Consider the following 6,564-nt stretch of genomic DNA (forward strand, 5'->3'; position numbering starts at 1 on the left):
AAAGTGCCAGTCATCGGCACAATTGGTTGCAATTGGCTCGGCCTACCCATGAAATAATAGGTGCTGGCCCTTCCTTACAGCGAGCTCCTAATGGGTCAGATTTGGTGTCACTCCAAAGGTCAGAGTTCAGCGGTTAATTTGAATACAAGCTATCATAGTTGTTTACATTCATCGAGTTATTATAGTTATAATGACATACGAGCAGGGGGGCCGCCAAGAATTTTGGGCCCTATGACAAAAAACTCAAATTGGACCCCCTCTGCGCAGCTGTTGTCACCACATCTCTAGGACACATCCGTCCCATCAAAAGCTTTACATAACTCTAATTATAGGCTTACAAGCGTCTGGTTTCTTGTAGTTCAATATTAGTAGGCCTACTACCACAATATTTACTGCTGGTGTACATGCAAGTCTGCATACAGGATGCAGTTCCCTATTTGCTTCTCAAATAAATTGCCCTTCATGATGGGAATAATGAAGTCCGTATCTATAGATTTCATTAACGGCCATAATTCAATCTAAATGAACATATCAAACTGGATTATTTTAATATAGTCTGTAACTTACATGCAGGCTGAGGAAAGTTGCTGTGCTGCATCCTGTACAGACATTAGTTATTAGGGGTCCAAGCCCGAGTGGGCTGGGAACCCGCAAATGCAAGGCATCGCGGTTCCCAGGACCAGCGGAGCTGGGAACCCTATTGTTTTCGCTCGCATTTTATTATTATTATTATATTATATATTTTTATTCTTCTGTGCATTTTCGCCTAATTCCACTACTGCAGCCTAGACAGTAAGTGCTAGAGACGCCCATCAGATGACGGCATGCAAAAATTTTTACTCACTTCGACCACTAGGGGGTGCTACAAGCAAGGTCCAAAGTTTGGCACATTCTAATCACTGTAACTCCCGCATACAGTGGCGGATATCAAAAACCTTATATGCACGCGTTCGGGGGATCGAGCTCAATCTCGTGGTATAGCCCACGCCCATTTACACCTAAACCTTTTTTTGCTACATCGCGAAAACTGAAAAACCTATTTTAATTAACTCCTCCTCCGAAGCCGCAAGTCTGATCGGCACCAAACTTGGCACGGATAATCTGTGGACCAAGCTCATGAAAGTTTGTAGAGGAAATTTTGATCCGACTTAAAATGTCACCCGGCAAAAAAAATCCCATTGACTTACATGCATTTTATATCTCCATAACCACAACTCCGATGATACCAAAATTGGGCCAATTGTTCCCCATTAAACCTTAGGTCTACATGTTTGGGGGATGCTGATGATTCTTATGGTGTAGGACACGCCTCTGTGCGATGACGTTTTCATTTTACTAAATTGTGAAAACTGGAAAACCTATTTTAATTAACTCCTCCAAGGCCGTAAGTCCGATCGCCACGAAACTTGCCACAGACCATCTCTGGACCAAGCTGAAGAAAGATTGTAGTGGGAATTTATATCCGACAAAAAAAGGCCCAATTGTAAACTAGCATGTTTTTGCGCAAACGCTAAAAACAGCATGTCATCTAACATTACATTTGCAATTGGCCAATCTACACCAAACTCGGGGACCTTAGGTGGCACGCCCTCCCGAGGGCCTGTGTAAAATTTGGTATCAATGGGCCAAAAGGTGCCGCTATTAATCGTATATAAAAAAACACTCCCATTCACATAAATTCATTTTATATCTCCATAAGCACAAGTCCGATTCATACCACATTTGGGGCAATTCTTCCCCATGGGCGCCTGATGACACCTTAAAAAATTGGTAAAATTCCGCTAACAGGTGGCGCTAAAATTGAAGCTGAACTCTCTCACTAAATCCCATTCATTCCAATGGCATTTTCAAACGCAGGACTTTTTGCCACAGTTTCAAATGGCCGATCAAGACCAAACTTGAGGACCTTATGCGGCACGACGGCGGGGTGCCCGGGGCGGCTTGCGCTGGGAGGCTTGGACCCCACTTAAAACTGCTTGAATTTCTAGTTTTATTTATTTCATAATAATCATTATGTGAGAAAATAATTTGTGTTTGAATTTTTGTCATTAAGAAATATTTCATTGTCTTTCTTTGTTATGGTAAAAACTGTTGTTCATCTGCTAAAAGGGGCAGGGACAATGATTCAATATGAATATCTTGCTAAACTTTTCCTTGCATTAAATGTTGATGAAATGTAGGCTAACACTAGTCTGTAGCTAGCTAGCTTATTTCACTACAGACATTAAGCCAAAAGGTTATATATATAACTCACTTTACTGCCAAAAACAAGAAAAAACAAAAATAATCATTTTATTATTATATTTGAAATATATTTTACTCAATGATGATGATTTATATAATGTATAATATAATATTAGTATGATATGATACGAGCCCCATCTGCCGTCAAATATGAAACGATACTGCAGCCGTCCCTGGGGATTTATTGATGGAATAATGTTTTTTGGACTAAATATTTTTACTTGATTGGATCGCCTTTGATGACGTAACAAGACCATTTTTGTTGGAATATAATTGATCGGCGGATTACTATGATGCATCATAAGTGAGTCACGTCAATTTTGATTGTACTGGTTGGTCGGACAGAAGCGCTGATTGTACACACTGTGGTGATTGTATCTTGAAATGGTTTGCATTGGTGGAATCATGAGGATTTTAGCTTTCAAATGATGTATCATATGAGTATGAAGTTAACTTGTTAAGAGGTTAAATAGCATTTGGGTTACACTTGTTAACTCATGAAAGATACTTATTTGTGTAAAATACAGATTAGAAATATTGCAATACAAGAACCTGGAACAAATGTTTCTTGTAATGTCTATCATGAACGTACAGGTGAGACACAAAACAGGAAGTGTCAGTGAACCAATTAATTCAAAACATTTCTGACACTGAGTCATCAAAGACTCAAATTTTTGTAAATAACATATTCTAAAAGTTGCAATAATATCTGCACCACATAATGAAGTGTGAAATGAGTAAAACTGCTAAATTCATATTTACTGGGCTCTATACACAAAGTGTTAAATACAAGTACTGCACTTAGAAGATATTGAATATTTTTCAATATTGGATATACTGTACTGTCCACCTTTACACACAACATGAAATCTCAAGTGAAACAACAGTTTAAACTTACATTTGATGAATTCTTCTCTCCGCTTCACTCTGGTGTCTCCTCAATGTGCTGATGCAAACACAAAAGATTACATGCTCTGCAATAGCATGGCACCACCTTTATGTCAGCATTTGAATATCAAAATGCAGAAGTTTCCAAACTCTTTCACTGGTAAGGAGAGCACATCTGTTTATGAAAGAGGTAATTTACATAATACATGGAAAACAAACACAAACAGAAACACAAACACTGGATTGGTGACTCTCTAACACACTCTAACAAATTGTGTCAGTTTAAAGAGGTGTTATTGTGCTTTTTGGCTTTTTCCTCTCCTTTATTGCATTATATACCTTTTTTTGTGCATGTAATATGGTTTGCAAAGAGAAATAGCCCAAAGGGATTTCCCATCTCCCACAGAAAACTCTGCTCTGAACTGCTTGAAAACAGTTCGTTTATTTGCATTTAGCATTTTTTTTGTTTGTTTTGCTTTTTTTTTTTTTTTTTGCATTTTTTTTGTTTTCGTAGTTGTTTTTTTTTTTAAATTGTCCTGCCCTGCAGCCTGGTGTAGAGTATGATGAGCTGGATACCATATTGTGCCAGACAGATTTTACTTTAACAAGAGAGTATTAATATACTACTTTGTCTGTTTTATTATTTATTTAATTATGAATTGATTTGTCACTGGGGCAGACAGGGGGGCAGACACGGGGATGGGGGGGGGGGGCACAAACAGGCAGCACAGAGAAAGGACAACACCTTTAAGAGAAGGGGGATGGAAGGTGGGGACAACAGGGAAAAGCAGTGGGAAACACCAATTGCAGAAAGCAACGAAACCTGCAATAGAACAGAGAGGGGGGCTTGGGGAGGAGAAAAACAACAACAAACAAACACAAACACAAACAAACAATAAAAATAATAATATTAGTAAAAGACAACCAGCCGAACAGCAGCAATAAACAGCTGACATAGTAAGACAACTAAGAGAAAAATGAAAACAAGAAACAGTCAGGCACACTAAATAAGCAACACAGCACAGCCAGGAGAGCTGGAATAATAACAATTAATTTAAAGTAACTGAAAGAAAAGCATCAGGAATAATTCTACTATAGGGACAACCTAAATTTGTTTGTGTCTATGTGTGAAATTGTGTATGTCTGTGTGCGTGTGTGTGTGTGTGGACATATGTGTGCGCATAAGCCTGTTAAAGAATGTAGTTGTTAGTGAGAGTGGGATGCTACGACTGTGGCATACCGACCCCAGCAACAGGCAGGCAAGAACCCCAGTAGCCAATAGGGGTGGGAGAAAGAAAAATTAAAAAATAATAATAATAAATAAAAAATAAATAAAAATATGACCCGGATATCCCGACCCAACCAACAGACGCCCAAAAAAAAGCATAAAAAGGACCATCCAAATGCCAATTGACAAGGCAATGCTGACGGAACTCTAGAGGCGTAACCCGCGGAAGAGCAGCGCCTGGGCCAACCGCGGCGCGCACACAACATAGACCAGCGCTCGCGCCCCACCGCCGCGCAGCGAACAAACAAAATGTCCAAATGCTACGCAATCATCAACATCAGTGCACAAGTGACGAGCCCAACGTGCACACTGTGCGAGTATGGCGACACCCAGTGCACCTGCTGCAAGTCCCAGCCCGGCAGCAAATGCGCCGCGTACGTCACCGTGCACCCGCCAATAAAAGTCCACCTTCGCCCCAGGCGCCGGAAAAACTAAGGCCGCCCGCGCCAGCCGACATCCCACGTGCACAGCACATCCCCAAGCCGCAGCGCAACACCAGCCAAACCAGCAACGAGGCAGAATCAACCAGCTCAGCTGCATGCCATCACCAACCCACCCACCCGTCAAGGGCCAAGAACTCCAGGCACAGAATAAACCGGAGCACAGCCCTGCCCTGCACACACACTGCAAATCCCGAAAACTAACTTTATACTTTAGTATTCAGAGGGGTCCAACAACTGGCCGACAGAGAAATGGGGAAGCATGGATCTGAGGCCAACAAAGAAAACCAGTGACGCAAACTAGGTCCCTCCAAGCCAACGAGGAAATGCCTCCCCCGGATTCCAATGCACAAACTAAACGCCCAGCAGCCATCCAGAGACCCTGCCCAGGGAAAAAGCACAATGCATCAAGACACATCGACAATCGCCCTACAATCCCACCGCAGCCCTCCAAACCGCAACCGGATCAACCCGCGCAGCGCCCAGAGACCCCCACCCCTGGTAGCCAGGGCACCCCGCGACCCCCCAACTTTCATCAGCCACATTAAGATGATTAAAAAAAATCAGCCAACTTTCATTTGAAGAAGATATCAGGGATTAAAGGATTTATGTCTCAGCAGATGGACAAACACTTATCTTCAGTCAACTCGACTACTATAATGGTCAAACAAACTCCCAGAAAACTGCAGGTCTGCTGAAACTCAAGGCAGAACACTGTTCTTTTCGCCGCTGTTTTGTAGTAAACATTTGAGGCTTTTGATTAATTGTGATATTTAATCTTGTTACACATTGTGTGTATTTTGTTTTGTAAGATGTAAAAAAAGACCCATTGTCAATATGATTTGATTATGTTGATTGTATTTTCTGAAGCCCAGTCACATCGTTTATAATTGCAGGTAACACTGTGTATGTGCAGAGAACAAAGCCAGTTTTTATTTTTTGTTTTCTTTTTAGAAGGGGGTAGGCAGATGAAGAGATTGTATCATTTTGTTAAAAACTTTTCTGGGGGAAAAGTTCTGTCCATGCTTACTAATCTTGCTCTTCTCTGGTCTTCCCTCTCAGACAGTATATTTAATTTATATAAAAGTCTAGACAAAACTAGAAGAAGAGCTGTGTACAAACTGGCTAACCAAACCAAACAAACTGGTTAATTTATGGTTAAAATGCAGAACCACTTTACATCAATAATATTATCTAAGTAAAGTATCCATTTTTATCAAAAGTCCACCACTGAGGAAAATGTTATTAAGCAGCCAATAAGTGTCCATGCACTTTATTTATTGGTAATTTTTAAGTTCATAATTAATTAAAAGTAATTATATTCAAGGATGATATTCCCAGTATTCATCAGTTAAGTGTAATCAAAAATATGTAAACAAAATATAATTTCAAGTAAATCAGTAAGTAAATAAATTAATATAGACTGATCTGCCATAACATTATGACCACATGTCAAATATTGTGTAGGTCCTCCTTTTGCTGCCAAAACAGCCCTGACAGGGAAGGTGGTACGTGTCCAAGACTAAATACAGATAAAATACCAATCTGGTGCATTACAGTATAACAGCCCTGCAATTAATTATGTGGCTTGGCAGCTTCTAATGTTTTGGACCCTAACAGACTTATAACTTTAAACTGGTGTTTCCAAAGACAGCACACGGCCAGTAAGAGCTTCTGTCTGGGATGCTGAGGAGGGTAAAAACA

This window comes from Micropterus dolomieu, unplaced genomic scaffold, assembly GCF_021292245.1.
Source record: "Micropterus dolomieu isolate WLL.071019.BEF.003 ecotype Adirondacks unplaced genomic scaffold, ASM2129224v1 contig_13872, whole genome shotgun sequence".
Lineage (NCBI taxonomy): Eukaryota > Metazoa > Chordata > Actinopteri > Centrarchiformes > Centrarchidae > Micropterus > Micropterus dolomieu.